The following is a 20,957-nucleotide window of genomic DNA, read 5'->3' as shown; positions in this document are numbered from 1 at the left end:
AGGTTCCCTTTTCCTCCCACTTCCTCATCAACACTGGTTGTTTTTCTTTTTGATGAGTGCCAGTCTCTGTGTATGAAGTGATATTTCATTGTTGTTTGGATTTGCATTTCTCTGATGATTAATGATATATAACATTTTCCATATTTTTTGACATTTATATTTCTTCTTTGAAGAAACTTCTATTCATTCTCCTCTTCATTTTTTGATAGGATTGGATGATTTTTTCTTGAAGATTTCTACCAGTGCTTTATATAATTTGAATGTTATTAACATTTTATCAGATGAGTAATGTGCCAATAATTTCTCCCACTCTGTGAGCTATCTTTGTATTCTAGTCATCATTTCCTTTGAAGTGTAGAAGCTTCTTAGTTTAATCTAATCACAGTTGTTTATTTCTGCTTCTACTTGCTCGATCAGTAGTGTTTATCTTTAAAGATGCCTCTAGCTACAATGTCATGAAGAGTTCTGCCTATATTTTCCTTTATGTACTTGATGGAGTCAGGTATAATATTGAGGCCTTTAATTCATTTTATTTGAATTCTGTGAGTGACGTTAAAAAGAGGTCTGTGTTTATTTTCTGTTGCACGTGGCTAACCAGTGTTCCCAAAACCATTTGTTGAAGAGGCTTTGCTTGCTCCACGTCATAATTTTTGCTCTTTTATCAAAGATTAACTGAGGGACTGTCTCTGGATTTTCAATGTTATTCCATTGATCAGAGGGTCTGTCTTTATTCCAGCACCATGCTTTTTTAATTACTACTGCTTTGTAGTACAGTTTGAAGTTAGGCAAAGTGATACCTCCTATCTTCTTTTTCCCAATGATTTCTTTAGCTACTGCGGACCACACCAAATTTTAAAGCTTCTGTATGGCAAAAGAAACCCAATCTCTAATAAAAAGAAACACAATTGAATTAGAAAAAATATTTCTAGATAATACATCAGGCAAAGCACTGACATCCAAGATCTATAAAGCACTCACAAGATTCAATAATAAAAATCCAATTCATAAATGGGGAGAGGAAATGAACAGATACTTTCTTAAAGAAAAGCTACAAACTGTCAACTGGGATGGAGGTGCTGAAAGGAAAGGGCATTGGAATCTTTGAGGGAGGGAGATTAATACACTGGTGATGAATGTGATGTTGGAACAGGCATATGAAAGGTGTTCATCACTAATAATCATGGAAATCAATACCACAATGAAATATCATTTAACACCTGTGAGAATGACACATATCCCAAAGTCTGGAAACAGCCTCACTGTTGGTGGGGTATTCATGAGAAAGGAACCTTCATTCACTATTGGTGGGAATGTCATTTGGTTTAGCCTTTGTGGAAAGGAACATGGAAATCTTTCAAAAAAAAAAGGAATAGAACTAGCATATCACCCAGTGACACTGGTTTTTGGCATTTATCTCCAAAACAAAAACATTAATTTGAAAGAATAGATGCACACCTATGTTCATCACTGCACATAGCGTAATAACCCAAGATGTGGAAATTACCCAAATGCCCATCTATGGGTGAATGTATCAAGAAGTTGTGGTGTATATATACACAATGGAATACTATGCAGCACACTATGAAAGAACAAAACCATGCAATTTGCAACAACATGGATGGAATTAGAGAAGATCATGCTGAATGAAGTCAGGAAAGGGATAGATACCAAATGATCACTCTCCTTTGTGGTACTTAAAAATGCACAGAAATGCAACAAAAGTCCAAAAACAATACAACAAGAGAACTGACTCACAAAACTGGCTTGGGAGATGGGGGGGCTGCTGAAGGGGCATTGGAATCCTTGGTGGAAGAAGGTGAGTACAGTGGTGATGAATATGACGTTGAAATTATATGTGCAGAAATCATCATTATCAATGTTTCAAATCACAGTCCCTCAATCTATAAAAATTAAGTTAACTAATTAATAAAAAACACTTGTCAGGGCCCGAGAAGTAGTTAACAGGCTGCCCACTTGCTTTGCATGTGAAAGTCCCATGTTCAATCAATCCCTGTCACGAAATGGTCCCCTGAGCACTACTGGGAGCAGTCTTCCAACACAGACCCGGACTAGCTCCTGAGCAACATCTGGAGTGGCTTCTAAAGAAAAAAACAAAGGACAAAAACAAAAAACACATGGCAGATTTTTCTGCCTTTTGGATAGCAATAATTTCGTTGTTTCTTTCCTGTTCATGGATGGGGAGAATCAACATTGTCAAAATGGCAATACTTCCCAAGGCACTGTACAAATTCAATGCAATCCCTATAAGGATACCCATGACATTCTTCAAAGAAATGGAGCAAACACTCCTGAAATTTATATGGAACAATAAGCCCCCACGAATAGCTAAAGCAATTCTTGGGGAAAAAGAAAATGGGAGGAATCAACCTACCTAACTTCAAGCTCTACTACAAAGCAGTAATAATCAAAACAGCATGGCACTGGAAAAAAGGCAGAGCTGCAGACCAATGGAACAGAGTTGAGTATACTGACATCTCCTCCCAAACATATAATCATCTAATCTTTGATAAGGGGGCAAGAAAAGTGAAATGGAGCAGGGAAAGCCTCTTTAATAAATTGTGCTGGCAAAACTAGACGGCTACATGCAAAAAAGTGGGCTCAGATCTCTGCCTAACACCATGCACAAAAGTAAGATCGAAATGGATTTATGACCTCATCATCAGACCGGAATCCATAATGTTTATTGAAGACAAAGTTGGCAAAACTCTCCATGATAGTGAAGTTAATGGTATCTTCAAAGATGTCACGCCACTGGCCGAGCAAGTGAATACAGAGATAGACAAATGGGACTATCTTAAACTAAGAAGCTTCTGCACCTCAAAAGAAACAGTGACCAAAATACAAAGACAGCCTACAGAATGGGAAAGAATATTCACCAAATACACATCCGACAAGGGGTTGATATCAAGGATATACAAGGTACTGGTTAAACTACACAAGAAGAAATCACCCAACCCCATCAAAAAATGGGGCGAGGAAATGAACAGAAACTTTCGCAAAGAAGAAATCCGAATGGCAAAAAGGCACATGAGAAAATGCTCTATATCACTAATCATCAGAGAGATGCAGATCAAAACAACAATAAGATATCATTTCACACCACAGAGACTGACACACATCCACAAGAATAATTTCAGTTTTAGATACCATGACTTACAATACAGGGTTAACACAAACTGCCTCCCGAACCATCTAAACACATTAACGGATATGATCCAGAGACTCACAAATGAATCTTGGTACTGAGAAGCTTACTGCAGAGATTTACCTGGAACCTAATTATTTAAAATTTTAGAGTTCCAGGGGCTGGAGCAATGGCACAGAGAGTAGAGCATTTGCCTTGCATTCGGCTGACCCAGGTTCAATTCCTCTTTTCTTCTTGGAGAGCCCAGCAAGATACCTGGGCATGTTCGATAAGCCAAAAACAGTAACAACAAGTCTCACAATGGAGACGTTACTGGAGCCTGCTTGAGCAAATCAATGAACAACGGGAGGACAGTGCTACTAGAGTTCCAGAAGTGCCCGGTCGCAAAAGCGGCAGTGTAACATCTCATGCTATTCATAAATGTCACTGTCACTGTCCTCCCATTGCTCATCGATTTGCTCGAGCTGAACCAGTAACGTCTCCATTGAAGACTTTGTTGTTACTGTGTTTGGCATATTGAATACATCACGGGTAGCTTTCCAGGCTCTGCCGTGCGGGTGAGATACTCTCAGTAGCTTGCCGGGCTCTACGAGAGGGGTGGAGGAATCGAACTCGGGTTGGCTATGTTGGCTGCGTAGCTATTCCTAACAAGCAATACAAAATAAATTATCTAGCATCTGGCTATTTTATTTTATTTATTTTTTTATTTGTTACTGTCAAAAGTAACAGGGCTTTCAAACTCAATACATCAGGATCCTCCATGAGCTGTATTACAGATTCACTACCAGGATCTCACCATTCTACAAGGAAGTGATCACAACTTAAAGAGAGGGGTTTGGCAGGGTGATACCATTTCACCAAAACTCTTCAGTGCCACCCTCGAGAACAGCATGCGACGACTGGAATTGGGAAGGAATGGGAGTGAAGATAGATGGTCGGCAACTACACCACCTCTGCTTTGCTGATGACATTGTTTTGTTTGCCAAGGCATTGAAAATCAGATGGGCTGGACACGTAATTCGATTTGGAGATGACTGCTGGACTAGAGCCGTTACCAACTGGATTCCATGGGATGTCAAAAGATCGCTTGACCACCCACCTATGAGATGGTCAGACTTCTTTGTCAAGACCCTGAACATTCAGTTTGAGACTCTTCGTGTTCCTGGGGTGAACAGACGCCATTGGGCTACACTAGCACATGACAGGAACAAATGGAGACGTTACTGGCACCCGCTTGAGCAAATCGATGAGTAATGGGATGTCAAGTAATCAAGTGATTTATTTTATTTTATGAATATAAAATTTTAAAAAGAAAAAAAACAACACAGGGTTAATAGCAGGGTTTCTCGCATGCAGTGTTTCAACCCCACACCCCCCGTCACAACGCTCTCCATCCTCTACCTACCCAGCCCCACCCTCCACCATGGCTTAATTCTTCAGGAAATGAAAGTTTTTTTTATTTCATTTTCTGGTGAAGAGAAATAATTACAAACCTTGATTTTCTCTTTGATTTGGTAGGGGAATAACAATACTTATTTGTTTTCTCCCTTCTTTGTTTCACTATAGGAAATGGTCACAGAATGCCAGTATCAACACAAATGGCAGTAGGTACTCCTCACTTACAAGGGCTGGAGCATGTATGGACACTCCTGTCTCTACCTCTGTGCCAGATAGTGACCTGCTCTACCGTTCCTGGTGGCACTGTGCCTGGTGTCCACAGCAATGGCTCTTCATGATGGACTTTCTGAAGTTTCTTTCCTTTCCTCCACAAGAATCTTGAGATTACCTCCCATGTGAACCATATACCCCTTTCCTTGTCTCCTGGTCTTTTCTGGGTCAGCATAGAATAAGGCTCACGTTCTTAACAAATATTAGGGATAGAAAGAAATTACATTTACATTTGAATAGATGTGGCTCACTGTTGGCAGTTTCTATCTTCGTTGTCTATGCACCAACATCTAATTATGATGAAGGAGAAATTGAGAAGTTCTACATGGAGCTGGAGAAGTTCTACAAAGAAGACCACACCTTCTACAAGATCATTGTGGGTGATTTTGAATGCCAAGATAGGACCGAGAAGATCAGCTGAAGAACTTCACGTCGGGACCCATGGCCTAGAATGGAACGAACAGGGTGAGAGACTGCCTGAGTTCATCATGTCGACCAAGACCATCCATGGTAACTCACAGTTCCAGAAGGCCGAATCTAAACGTTGGACATGGGAGTCTCCCAGTGGACAATTCCACAATTAAATAGACCACATCATATTATTATTATTATTATTATTATTATTATTATTATTATTTTATTGGTGAAACACCATAAGGTACAGTTGAGATCCACAAATTTTTGTGCTTGGGTCAATGATCAAACACCCATCCCTCCACCAGTGCCCATTTCCACCACCATGGATAATATCCCTCCCACCCCCATTCCCCCCATCCCACCATGCCTCTGTGGCAGGGCATTCCCTTTTGTTCTCTCTCTCCTTTTGGGTGTTGTGGTCTGCAAAAGAGGCATTGAGTGGCAAACATATTCAGTCCATAGCCTACTTTCAATATGCATCTCCCCTCCTGGGAGGTTCCTCCAAACACCCTTTATTTGGTGCTCCCTTCTCTATCTGAGCTGTCCTTTCCCATAGAACACCCGGCTGGCCTCTAAGCTATGGAATAATCCTCCTGGTGCTGATCTCAGCTATTCTTGGGTATTAATCTCATATTTTGTTACTTTATATCCCCCAGATGAATGCATCTTTCTATGTCTATCCCTCTCTTTCTGACTCATTTCGCTTAGCATGATACTTTCCATGTTGTACCACTTGTATGTAAATTTCATGACTTCATCTTTTCGAACAGCTACATAGTACTCCATTGTGTAGATGTACCGAAGTTTCTTTAACCAGTCATCTGTTCTTGGGCACTCAGGTTTCTTCCAGTTTCTGGCTATTGTAAAGAGTGCTGCAATGTACAAACAAGTGCAGATGTCACTTCAATTATACATTTTTGCCTCTCTGGGATATATTCCCAGGAGTGGTATTGCTGGGTCAAATGGGAGCTCAATTTCTAATTTTTTGAGAATCGTCCATACTGTTTTCCAAAAGGTCTGAACCAGTCGGCACTCCCACCAACAGGACCACATCATATTTAATCAATGGTTTTGCCTGTCCTATGTCGCTGTTGTCCCAAAATTCCAAATGGGATTGGACCACCATCTCCTTCGTGCAAAATTCTACTTCATAGAGTGGGGAGAAAGGGCTGCAAAGTTTAAAAAGGGAACTCCCAGAACGACCACCAACTGGGAGCTCTTTGGCACTATTGCGGCAACATGGGAAGATGCCATTGTTGACAACATTGACAAGGAATACGATCGACTGGTTCAGTACCTCCATGATTGTGCGAGGAACGCCAAGAGAGAGATAGCCAAAAAAATGCCTGTCTTCGAAAACTCTTGAGCTTATTTGCCAACGTGGTTTGGCACATGCCTCAGGCAACCACAAGCGAACATCCGAGCTCTTAAAGCAGTGCAGAGATGTGATCAAGGAAGACCTCAAAGAGAGAAGAGCAGAAGTGCTGGTAGATGCAGCAGAAGCCAGAAGTATTCGCAACGCTTGCCTGTCCTTCACCAGCTACAAGACCAAGATGACTGCCCTCCGACATACTGATGGATCTATCACATCTTCCAGAAGGGCAATGGAGAAGATTATCCATGACTTCTACGCAAATCTCTTCGATAGCCATGTCCACTTGCCGACATACCAAATTCCACAGGATGTCATTTCCAATGTTCTCCCTTCTGAAATCTGACACATCATTTCGTCAGTAAAGAAATGAACAGCATCCGGCCCAGACAAGGTCAGACCTGAACACCTAAAGAACCTGTCGTCAGTACTCATCAATACGCTGGCTCGGCTCTTCACATGCTACCTGTCTGAATGCAAGGTTTTGTTCCAATGGAAAACCAGCAGGACCGTACTACTGTACAAGAAGGGAGACATCCACGACATTGGCTACTATCGCCCAATCTGCCTATTGTCTGTCATCTACAAGTTGTTCACTCCAGTCATCCTAAATAGGATTGGCAGAACACTAGATGAAGGACAACCATGCGAGCAAGCAGGGTTCCACAAAGGATTCAGCACCATCGACCATATCCACACGATAACCAAGCTCACTGAGGTTTCTCAGGAGTTCAAGATGCCGCTCTGTCTAACATTCATTGATTTAAAGAAGGCCTTTGATTCTACTGAGATGAAAGCGGTCATTGAAGCCCTAGCCAATCAGGGCATTCAAGCTCAATACATCAAGATCCTCCGTGAGCTGTATTACGGATTCACTACCAGGATCTCACCATTCTACAGAGAAGTAATCATTGATGTCAAGAGAGGGTTTCGGCAGGGTGATACCATTTCACCGAAACTCTTCAGTGCCACCCTAGAGAACATCATGCAATGACTGGAATGGGAAGAAATGGGAGTGAAGATAGATGGTCGGCAACTACACCACCTCTGCTTTGCTGATGACATTGTTTAAATAACACCAAACATTAGCCAAGCAGCACAAATGCTGACCGACTTTGACCGTGAGTGTGGAACGGTTGGACTACAGCTGAATCTTACGAAGACAACGTTTATGAGAAACAGCCTTGTTCCTGACGCCCCATTCACTCTCAACGGAACGATCATCTCTGAATGCAACAGCTATGTGTACCTAGGTTGAGAAGGCAACATGACAAATGACCTGGCACCCAAGCTGTGCAGGAGGAAGAGAGCGGCTTGGAATGCCTTCAAGAGCGTCAAAGAAATAGCTAAGAGGACGAAGAACTTCTAGCTCCGGGCACATCTCTTTGATTCCACTGTTCTTCCTGCATTAACATATGCCTCAGAGACCTGGACCCTACGCAAACAGGATGAGAACTTTATTCGAGTCTCCCAAAGAGGAACTGAAAGAGTTATGCTTGGAATATCACGTTTCACTCAAATGAGAAAAAGAATCCAGAGTTCTGCGCTCCATCGGCGATCAAGAATCAGGGACGCGGTCTCATTTGCCAAGGTGTCAAAAATCAGATGGGCTGGTCACGTAATGAGATTTAAAGATGACCGCTGGACTAGAGTTGTTACCAACTGGATTCCACAGGGTGTCAAAAGACTGCGTGGCCGCCCACCTACCAGATGGTCAGACTTCTTCATCAAGATCACGAATGATCGGTTTGAGGCTCTTCGTGTTCCTAGAGCGAACAGACGCCATTGGGCTACACTAGCATGGACAGGGACAAAATGGAGATGTTACTGGCGCCCGCTCGAGGAAATCGATGATTAACGGGAAGTCAAGTGATCAAGTGATCAAGAAAGAAATGATGCCTCTGAACAGAAAGGTATTTTTTAAAGACATTTCTGGATTGTAATGGTTGCAATTTTATTTAATAGCAAAATTGAAAAAGTATCTACTTCTTTTTTTATTAGTGAGACACCATGAGGTACAGTGATTAGGTTCTCACCTAATCTCTCTGGGCCGAAGTATATTAATTTGTTTTTATTCCACTGTTTTTATGGCTGCAAGGACTGTATGTAGCATAGCTTAAACCACAGAATGACTATTGAAACTATAAATACATTTTTTTAGCCTTTGGACCACACCTGGTGTTGCTCAAGGGTTATTCCTGACTCTGCACTCAGGAATTACTCCTGGCAGTATGCAGAGGTCCATATGAGATGCTGAGGATCAAATCTGAGTTGGCTGCATTCTAGTCAAGTGTCCTACGTACTATACTATTGCTCCAGCCTCTGAAACTATAGTTGGCTTTTAAAAAAAAAATCATCAATCATTCTACCATTGAGTCTTATACATTGTCTTAGATAAGAGTAGTAGGGAGGAGCTTATTGAAGCATAGATCTCTGTGTCCCACCCCAGCATTTCTGATTCAATAAATCTAAGTGTGCCACAGAATTTGCAAGGGGGACAAACTGCCAGGCAGTGCCAATTCTGCGGTGCAAGAATTCTTTGAAAACTACTCTTTGTGCAAAGGTAAGAGAAGTTGGCACTTTTGAGACTTCCTAAGTTGCCAAAACTACGTTTTGTTTAAAAATGCAAGGTCAAGGAAACTTAAATAAAAGTTTAAATGTGTTCAATAGACTAAATGTTTAAGAAACTAAATGTGTAACTAACTCATGGATCATGTCTTTTCCAGTAGCTGTCTTGTTTGCACAATAAAATATCTTCTGCTTTATTGTTCCTACGTAGCCCACTTCTAAGGGCTGCCACCAGGTGTTGGTGACTGCCAAATGCACAACGGGATCAACATAACTTTCAGGGTTTTCTCAATAGCTAAAAGAGAAGCTCAGTGATGACTAGAATCTGTCTTGGGGAAGCTCTACAAAGTGCCAGGAAATGCTTGGCTACCATTGGCCTTTCCAACCCTCACTCTGCTCTCCCCCATGCTTTCTAAACAAAAGATTTCAGCTCACATAGAGATTATGAAAGATTTTTTCTATTTATGTTTTTCTGATGCTACTGAATTGTCTATGCTTTATAGATTCTAAGGAGATAAAAAATTGCACAGGATGTTAATGGGAGGTAGAATAAACAAGCAATTAATGCTGACAATGTTGCAAGGGCCAAGAAAAATGTTTTTATCCTTAGTTACTTTCAATTGCCCACTGACTTGTAAGGTATAGACTAAACCATGGCATGCAAGGAATACGATTGTCATTTTTTAGGAAAAAAATGGCTGAGTAGAAACAATAACATTTGATCAAACTACAAATCATCATCCCCACAGTATAGGGAAACAAATTTTTCTTTTTGGGCATTTTGGGTCACACCTGGCAATGCACAGGGACCACTCCTGGCTCTGCACTCAGGAATCACCCCTGGTGGTACTCAGGGAACCATATGGGATGCTGGGAATCAAACCCGGCAAATGCCCTACCCGCTGTGCTATTGCTACAGTCCCAAGAAGCAATTTTAGCCAAAGCCTTTATTATCTGACATCTAGCTAAAATCGGTGATCAGTTCTGAATCAAAACCCAAAGTTCCAAAAGCTGGAAGTCCCATTTTCTTTCCATTATACTATGGGAGTAGAGAGAATGTAAAATTCAGAAACATCATCGGCAATCACTGTATGTACAAGTTGATTTATATTATTTGCTCTTTCTTTATAGTTATCCATGATACAATTTAGAATAAGTGTGAGTACCATCTTGGAGGAGTCTTAAGTAGTGAATGAGCCACAAATGGCTCTTTTCAGGTTATCAAACTTTAATAAAATTATTTGGTTGCAGCACTGTCCTTTTAAACAGATTGCCTGTCCTTTTAAACAGATTGTTTTAAGAACTCATTTTCTGATTATAAAATAATAAGACCCTTTTCACGGAGTGATGAATAAAAGGAAGTCCCTCCTTGTGGTGCTTAAAGTCCCCTTAACATTTTTTAATGCTACACTAATAATGATGCTTCCTCAATAAAAAGTAGTACAGGGGCTGGAGAGATAGCACAGCGGGTAGGGCGTTTGCCTTGCACGCGGCTGACCCGGGTTCGATTCCCAGCATCCCATATGGTCCCCTGAGCACCGCCAGGAGTAACTCCTGAGTGCAGAGCCAGGAGTAACACCTGTGCATCGCCGGGTGTGACTCAAAAAGCAAAAAAAAAAAAAAAAAAAGTAGTACAGTAAGTAAGGCACTTGCCTTGAACACTGGTGACCCAGGTTCAATCCCTGGCACCACATATAGCCTCCAGAAATTATGAGGAGTGATCCCTGAGTACAGAGCCAAGAATAAGTGCTGAGCACCACCAGGTGTGATTCAAACCCCTCCCCCCACAAAATAAATTAAAGTATAAAGTATAAGTAGGGAACTAAACAAAATGCAATTAAAATTAATTTGGAACATATTAACATAAAACATCAGCGTTAGCATAAAATTCACCTGGCAGTCAATCATTAATAAAATAATATTCCAACCAAACTAAAGAATGTGTAAGGGGTCAGTGATTTATCAAGTGGCAGATGTGAATGACTTTTACACAAAATCAAATTGAATCTTTAGGATTTTTCCTTCTTTTGTGGTCTTGAATAATTGTTGAAAGTTTTCCATTTTCATGGAAATTCTAAATGCATGTCCCTGACCTTATGATCAAATGAACTACATAAAGCTAAAGAGTTTTTTCATGGAAAACAAACAAACAAAAACAAACAATAATAACTCTCTACCCCTCTACCCCCAGGCTAAAACTAAAGGATACATAACTGAATGGGGGGGTATTTGTATTCATTATATCAGAAAAAGGTTTGATGTACAAGATTATAAAGTACTCACAAATATCAGCAATAACAACAAAACATTTAAAAACCCAGTCAACAAGTGGGGAGAAGAAATGAATAGACACTTCTCAGAGGAAGACAGGAAGATGGCCAGTAGGTACACAAAAAAAATGCTCATCATCCCGTACCATCAGAGAAATCCACATCAAGATGACAATGAGGTACCATTTCATACTAATGAGAATGGATCGAATCAAAAATAGTAGAAACTATCTGTGTCGGTGGCAATGTGGTGAAAAGGGACCTCTCATTCACTCTTGGTGAGAGTGTCTGGTACCATCCCTATGGAAACAGTATGGAGAGTTCTCAGTATACTTAGAATTGAACTGCCACATGATCTAGCAATCCCACTTTTAGCCATCTACTCGCAAGACATAAAAACATTCTCAAAAGGACAGAAGTGCACCATTATTTATTGCTGCGCTCAGTACAATAGCTAAGCTATGGAATCAACCTAGGTGTCCAACAACAGATAATGAATAATGAAGATTGTGAATATATATACACACAACGGAATAATACTATGCAGTTGCAAGGGACAATGAAACCATGCAATTTGCTGCAACATGGTTGGAACTGGGAGATTTCATGTTGAATGTAGTAAGCTGGAGGAAGAAAGGCAAAAACAGGATGATCTCACTAATCTGTGGTATATGGAATACTGGATGAGGAAACATGTTGTAGTAAAATACCAGTGATATGAGTGAGTAGTATAGTCATATATCTGAAACACAGAGTCAACAAAACTGAAACTATGAGATCTAAACTGCGACCACTGAAACTTTGTAATGTGCCTATTAAGTTTACAGGTGGGAATAGAGTGGGGTTTGGGGTGGGGAGGTAATAGGGAACACTGGTGGAGGAAGGTTGACACTGGTGGAGATTGGTGTTGAAATAATGTATGCCTAAAACTCAACTATCAATGTTTGTAAATCATAGTTCTATATAGTTAAAAAATTTTTAAGTAAAAAATTAGACATGTTTGGTATACACCAGAGTGTTAATACAGTGGACAAAGCACTTGCCTTGTAAGTCTCCAACCCGGTTCAGTTCCTGACATCCCATATGGTCCCCTGAGCCCCACCAGGAGGGATCCCTGAGCAGAGCCAGAAATAAGTTTTGAGCACAGCTGATTGTGACACAAAAATAACTAAGTGGGTTTATTTCTCATTCCAAAATCTGAAGTTACCTGACTGTAGTGCCAGGTGTAATCCCTGAGCATTGCCAGGTATGGGGCAAAAATGAGAGAAAAACTGAATTCATGGGGCTGGAGCGATAGCACAGTGGTAGGGCGTTTGCCTAGCATGTGGCTGACCCGGGTTCGAGTCCCAGCATCCCATATGGTCCTCTGAGCACCGCCAGGAGTAATTCCTGAGTGAAGAGCCAGGAATAACCACTGTGCATCGCCGGGTGTGACCCAAAAAGAAATAAAAACTGAATAATTCATAAGTAAGTATGCTAAATAAAGCTTAGATAGCATTTATTACCTCCTTCTAATTAAGAAGAACGTAAGACAATATTGCTCAACAATAACCCAACAAACAATTCCCCTCATTCACTCAAAAGAAGTAGACTTAAGAGCAATTTGTGCATTCCCCATTTCTTGCACATTACAAATTTCATTGCATTTTTTTTCTCCAGAAGAAAAGGTTCTTGGAAAAGATTCAGGACACTTGAGTAGGATGTATGAGGGGCAACTTAAACTAAAAGAGGTTCATAAAAGAATATCTTCCAAAATTTTCCCATCCGAGAATTATACTTCATTTTGCTTGTAATTATGGAAGAATCAAACTTGGCATGAGAAACTAAAATAATTGTTTGTACAAAAACACTTCTAAGTTCCTCTCCTAAAAGTGTGTTAGTAGAAAAAACATTAACTCTTAGTCCTTGATTAAAAAGAAATCTCAAACCTTTCCAACTCTGCAAGCCCTCTACCATGAACTTATGATAGAACAATAGAACAGAAATAAGGAGTGCTTTCTAGACAAAAGAGTAGTTACAGCGTTCATAGCTTGTGGATTCACTTCTGTAGACCAGTCTTCCAGAATAGAAAACACAGGGGTTATTTGGAGCTGATGTGCCAAGGGACTGCTTAATTTGAACTTCTCAAATAGCTGAAAGTTCAAAATTTGAATCTACAAACCCTAGAAGCAATGCAGTAATGTATTTGATTTACTATCTAAGACAAAAAAAACCCAAAAAAACTTTAGCTACAGCTCTGACACTCACATCTTCTTGCATAAATTACCAAACTCCGTTGTATCCAGTTAAGACAGAAATTCCCTAATATCTGGGAGCTAAGACACTTGGCTTGCACGTGGCTGACCTAGATTCCATCCCTGGCATCTCATATGGTCTTCTCCTCACCCTCCAAGAGTGATCCTTGAGTGCAGAGTCAGGAGTACAGATGAGTAGCACTGCACTGTCATTGCACTGTCCTCCCATTGTTCTTCAATTTGCTTGAGTGGGCCCAGTAACGTCTCCACTGTGAGACTTGTTCTTACTGTGTTTGGCATATCGAATATGTAACAGGTAGCTTGCCAGGCTTTACTGTGCGGGAGAAATACTCTCAGTAGCTTGCCAGACTCTCCGAGAGGGGTGGAAGAATCAAACCTGGGTTGGCCGTGTGCAAGGCAAATGCCCTACCCGCTGTGCTATTGCTCCAGTCCATTCTATATCTATATCGATATATCCATATCTATCATTAAAATAATGGAAAAGAATAACTCTACCCACAGGTTTGGTTGACAGAAAAATGATTTCCTGTGTCCAGATTTTTCTAATGGACACAGAAATACAGATTGGAAAAGCTTCTGCTCATCCAATGAAGCTATCAACAAGAACCAACAGATATTTATACCTTGAACATATGAGCATTTGATCATTTGCATGAGGTCAAGCTGCCGGTTCCTCCTCTAAGTTCCTTGATGCTGAATAGGTGTTAGGAGAGGAGGCTCAAGATTTCCACCAGGTTCATTAATGGCACAGAAAGCACAGTTCTGAGTTACTTCTACCTTACTTCCTGTTCAGTCCCTTCCCGTGAAAGATGGTTTTCACCAGTGTTAAAGCATAACCCTTTAATAATATTCCACTGCATTCATCCAGGGGTTAGCAATTTTCCTTGTTGGGTAGACCATCCATCAACTTCCTTTTGGAAACCTCGTTCCAATGCCCATTGTTCCTCTTCTGCAGAGCATTCTGGCTTAGAGGAAATATTCTCTGGTATTAATCCCATGATGCAATGAGAATTAATAGCTGTTAAAAATCTTGTTCTGTCTAAATGACTATATGTGTTCACAGAACTAAAAGTGAATACTTGAGAACTGGTTTAGATGTTCACTCTTGGCACTGTAGCCAATTGACAGGTTGGGGGAAAGCAATTAATTCTGCACTTTGAGCTGAGGCTCCCCCTAGTAAAGCTCTGGCTTCCAATGCCCTGATCAGACTAGTGACAACATGTAGAACATTGAGTTCCTTTATAGACGAGGCTGTTTACCTGCAGTCAATAAACCAAGTTTTATCTAAATTTCCCAAAGGGGGTACCTTTTAAAACCATTCATTTCAAAATTTTGCCAGATGGCTTAATAAACTTGACTTGTTCTTTTGCATAAACACAGCAAGATTATAGAACTCTCCATTTGGGATACCCCATTATTTACTGAGAAGTCCTGGGGGTGGGCTAAAGACAGGAGACACACCAGTAATGGCATTAATCTTAATGTCAGAGTTACCCAGGCCTAGCCATAAGATATCCCATGATGAACTGGATGGCCTCGACCCTTCAGGTTGAACTGGATGTGACTTTGTGCCTCTTTTACCACAGAGATGTCCTGGCAGAAAGGAGTCCATCCCATCACTACTTCAGAGCTGGGAGAAATCTCGGTTTCCAGGTTTTCTCCTTGATGCTGAGAGTAGGCCTAGGCTGAATCAGTCATTGTAGATTACCGGATTCCTCGCTGTCCATAGCAGAGATGATTTCCAGTGTTTCCTTGAGCTGACCTGCCTCTAGGGTTGCCCTGAGGTTTGTAGGGTACTTGAAACAGACCTGTTAAATACCTGCTCCCGTCCCTGACTGTTTCCCTGGAAGAGGGCTTTGGGGTCCCATAGCTGGTTTTTCCTGTCTGTATGAGCGGTAGACCCTATTACAGAGAGGAAAGACTTATCTGAATTTATGCAAATCAATGGGCTGGAGCGATAGCACGGCGGTAGGGCGTTTGCCTTGCATGCAGTCAACATGGCTGACCCGAGTTCAATTCCTCCGCCCCTCTCAGAGAGCCCGGCAAGCTACCGAAAGTATCTCGCCCACATGGCGGAGCCTGGCAAGCTACCCGTGATGTATTCAATATGCCAAACACAGTAACAACAAAGTCTCCAATGGAGACGTTACTGGGCCCGCTCGAGCAAATTGATGAACAATGGGAGGACAGGGCAGTGGCAGTGACAATGCAAATCAACATAGTGCCATGAAGCAACAAAAACATACTGAAGCTACAAAAGAAGAGAAAAGCAAGCATTTCACTTTACTCACAATGAGATATAATACACCAGTTTGCTGTGGGTCCTAGTCAAAAGAAGCTTAAGTCTGTAGAGATAAAGCATACAGTTTAACATCATGTTTAATTCATTCAATCCCATGTTGAAAACCTTGACTTCTCATTAATAAGAACACTGTGCCAGGAGTCCAATGTACAGTTTAACACACCTAATTTATTTAATCCCATGTTGAAAAGCCCTTGATTTCCTGCAACTTTTGAGTAATTCAATTATCTAAGAGTACTGTAACAGGAGTCTGGATAATCTGTCCAGTATCTTTTCCATAGACCTTACCAAAAAGGTACTAGAACAATTCTGCATGTGATTTAAAGAATTTATTACAACAAAAGAGTTTGATCAGTTTCTTTCCTTAAAACACAACCTCAAACCTTCTATACATTTCTTTACACTCATTCTGTAACTTTCATTCATTTAAAAACCAACTTCACTTTAACAGGATTCCTTTTCTTTTTCCCACTGATATCTCCATCCATTACCTTTCTGAGTATGCTGCTGATTATGGCCTAAAAATATGATGTAATATCTGTCAAATCACTTAATCACTTAATCCCCGTTATTCATCGATTTATTCGAGCGGGTGCCTGTAACGTCTCCATTCATCCCGGTTGCGTGCTAGCGTAGCCCAATGGTATCTGTTTGTTTTAGGAACATGCAGAGCCTCAAACCGATCATTTAGGGTCTTGACGAAGAAGTCTGACCATCTTATAGGTGGGCGTCCACGTGATCTTTTGATGTCCCGTGGAATCCAATCAGTAATGGCTCTAGTCCAGCGGTTGTCTGTCATTACGTGTCCAGCCCATCTGATTTTTGATGTCTTGGCAAATGAGACAGCATCCCTGATTCTTGAGCGTTGACGAAGATCAGAACTCCGGATTCTATCTCTCATTTGAGTGAATCGTGATATTCCAAGCATAGTTCTTTCGATTCCTCTTTGAGAGACCCGAATAGCGTTCTCATCCTGTTTTCGTAGGGTCCAGGTCTCTGAGGCATATGTTAATGCAGGAAGAATAGTGGAATCAAAGAGATGTGCTCATAGCTGGAGGTTCTTTGTCCTTTTAGTTATTTCTTCAATGCTCTTGAAGGCATTACAAGCTGCTCTCTTCCTCCTGCGCAACTCAGGTGCCAGGTCATTCATCATGTTGATTTCTCGACCTAGGTATATATAACTGTTGCATTCGGAGATGGTGGTTCCGTTGAGAGCGAATGGAGCGTCCGGAACAAGGCTATTTCTCATAAACATTGTCTTCGTAAGATTCAGCTGTAGTCCGACCTTTCCACATTCACGGTCAAAGTCGTTCAGCATTTGTGCCGCTTGGTTGATGTTTGGTGTTATTAGAACGATGTCATCAGCAAAGCGGAGGTGGTGTAGTTGTCGACCATCTATCTTCACTCCCATGTTTTCCCATTCCAGTCGTCGCATGATGTTCTCAAGGGTGGCAGTGAAGAGTTTTGGTGAAATGGTATCACCCTGCCGAACCCCTCTCTTGATATGGATGATTACTTCTTTGTAGAATGGTGAGATCTTGGTAGTGAATCCGCAATAGAGCTCACGAAGGATCCTGATGTATTGAGTTTGTACGCCCTGATTGGCTAGGGCTTCCATGACCGCTTCCGTCTCAACAGAATCAAAGGCCTTCTTTAAATCAATGAATGTTAGACAGAGCGGCATCTTGAACTCCTGAGATACCTCAATGAGCTTGGTTATTGTGTGGATATGGTCGATGGTACTGAATCCTTTTCGGAATCCAGCTTGTTCACATGGTTGTCCTTCATCTAGTGTTCTGCTAATCCTATTCAGGATGACTCGAGTGAATAGTTTGTAGATGACAGACAATAGGCAGATTGGGCGATAGTTGCCAATGTCGTGGATGTCTCCTTTCTTGTATAGTAGTACAGTCTTGCTGGTTTTCCATTGGGATGGAACCTTGCATTCAGACAGGTAGCATGTGAAGAGTCGAGCCAATGTATTGATGAGTACTGATGGTAAGTTCTTCAGGTATTCAGGTCTGATCTTGTCTGGGCCAGGTGCTCTTTGTTTCTTTACCGACGAGATGGCATGTTGGATTTCGGAAGGGGGAACATTGGGAACGACATATCCATCATGTGGTATGTGGTATGTGGGCAAGTGGATGTGGCTATTAAAGAGATCTGAGTAGAAGTCATGAATAATCTTCCCCATTGCCCTTCTGGAAGATGTGATAGATCCATCATGATGTCGGAGGGCAGTCATCTTGGTTTTGTAGTTGGTGAAGGACAGGCGGGCATTACGAATGTTTTTCCCAGCTTCTGCTGCATCTACCAGTACTGCTGCTCTCCTGTTTTTGAGGTCATCCTTGATGGCTTCTCTGCACTGTTTTGCCAGTTCGGATGTTCGCTTGTGGTTGCCTGAGGCATGTGCCAAGACACGTTGGCGAATAAGTTCAAGAGTGTTCGAAGAAAGACGGTTTTTTGTGGTTATCTCTCTCTTGGCATTCCTTGCACAATCATGGAGGTGCTGAATCATTCGATCGTATTCCTCATCAATGTTGTCAATGACGGCATCTTCCCATGTTGCCGCAATAGTGCCAAAGAGCTCCCAGTTGGTGGTTGTTCTGGGAGTCCTCTTCTTAAACCTTGCATTCTTTTCTCCTCGTTCTGTGAGGTAGAATTTTGCACGAAGAAGACGGTGGTCTGATCCCGTTTGGAATTTTGGGACAACAGCAACATCGGTTAGGCAAAACCGCCTAATATCTGTCAAAATGTTTAATAAATCTTAAAGTGCCGTATAAATTCATGGTACAAATAACTGCTATGATAAGTGACTATGATCATTCCCAAATCTTTCACAAACTCTCCACAAACTCTTGGGGCCTTGTCTTCTCAGGGTCATCCTTGGATTTACTCTCCTGTGTCCTCTGCATCTCGTTTCTGTATCATTTCAGGTTCTCTACTGTTTGAATAACGTGCTAACCTAGATGTGAAATTCAGGCTATTCTTGATTTCTCAACACAAGGTTTATTCTCCTAGCAAATTTTGCTAAAGATTTTGAGGATACAAAGGGGAATTTCAGTCAGAACTCTAAATGCCTTTAACTAAATCTAATCCCCGCAACCAAGAGCTTCCACAAGCAAGGCCCAGGTATGCAGGTTCCAGGACTAAATCTCCAGGTTACATGGCAGCAGAGGAGCCAGGCTGTCCCTCCCCAGGTCCTCGCCTGCTCAGCAGCCTGGCCGTCATGCTCACAATCTGCCTCCAGGCACCATCTTAGCACACCAACAGCCCTGGCCCAGACACTCCCAATCGAATCCCAAAATGGATTAGTGCCCTACAGAGATGTCTCTGGAACGCCACCATTTATAATCTAGAATTCCAAAAGTGCGTAGCTGCTTTTGTGGCTGTGAGAGCACTCATAATATTCAAAATGAACAATGGACAATAAATGATCTAGCATCTGCCCTTGGCAGGCAGGCTTGAATGGCGGTGGGAAAATTTGAGCAAAACATGATACCCCAAAGTAGAGAGAGAGTATTGGGAAAATTGTCTACCATAGGGGCAGGGTGAGGACTGGGATGGGGTGGAGGGATATTGGGGACATTGGTGGTGGAAAATGTGCACTGGTGGAGGGATGGGTGTTTGGTCATTGTATGGCTGAATCTCAAATATAAAAGCTTTGTAACTGGATCTCATGGTGATTCAATAAAATAATAGGTAAAGGTAAAGGTAAAGGCCCTCCCGTTGATCGTCGATTTGCTCGAGCGGGCCCAGTAACGTCTCCATTGGAGACTTTGTTGTTACTGTGTCTGGCATATCGAATACTTTCAGTAGCTTGCCAGGCTCTCCGAGAGGGACGGAGGAATCGAACTCGGGTCGGCCATGTTGGCCGCTTGTAAGGCCAACGCCCTACCCGCTGTGCTATAAATAAATAAATAAATAAATAAACTGAATCTTAATTGCGTGCTTGCATTCTCCTGTTTCTCCTGCTACATTGTCACCATTTCTTATTACTCCTTCAGTATTTGTTGGAAAAAGAATATATAAAAAATTTAATATCCTGCAGTCTAAATTGTGTGCCATTAGCCCCATTTACTTAGAAGATATTGTGCTTAATAATAATTTTAATTGTTCAAATATTAATGGGCTGGAGCGATAGCACAGTGATAGGGCATTTGCCTTACATGCAGCTGACTTGGCCGGCCCGGGTTTGATTCCTCCGCCCCTCTCAGAGAGCCCAGCAAGCTACCGAGAGTATCTCGCCCACACGGCAAAGCCTGGCAAACTCCCCGTGACATATTCAATATGCCAAACATGGTAACAAGTCTCACAATGGAGACATTACTGGGCCTGCTCAAGCAAATTGATGAACAATGGGAGGACTGTGCAAATATTAATAAAAAACATTAGCTTCTTTCAATGGCCAGAGTACTAACATATGCTGGGATACAACTGCAATAGACAAAAATCCTACCTAATATAGAAAAGTAAAACAGATGTACATAAATGTAAAATCAAGAAGAATACAAATCCCCACCTCTAGAGATACAGCTCTGGCAGCCAAAAACCTCCAGAACCCAGCTGCTGCCATGCCCATGGTGTGCTCTCCACATGGTCAGGCTGAGCCTCACCCATAAGTGAATCTCCGGGAAAACCCAGATATGCGGGACTTTGTGACTGAGAACTCTGGGTTCAACAGGACGGGACAGGGAATGGAGATATCCCACCTGTATCCCCTTGTCTCTAGTGACTCAGCAGTCACGCCCATAAGCCATGTCTGACTGGCGCCAGATAATCTTGTCATGGGCCACCATCCAGATCGCATGTCCTTCTCTCCTGGAAGGAAGCATAACGTGATGCTTTCCATAACCATGACACCAGACCCTGCGCCAGGCTGTTCACTTGGGACACCCCGGAGGGGGATAGGCAAGAGCCCTCCCTGCCCAAGGGATCC

This window comes from Sorex fumeus, unplaced genomic scaffold (genome assembly GCF_029834395.1).
Source record: "Sorex fumeus unplaced genomic scaffold, SorFum_2.1 ptg000063l, whole genome shotgun sequence".
Lineage (NCBI taxonomy): Eukaryota > Metazoa > Chordata > Mammalia > Eulipotyphla > Soricidae > Sorex > Sorex fumeus.
The sequence above is the reverse complement of the archived record's forward strand: the minus strand, read 5'-3'. Positions refer to the sequence as shown.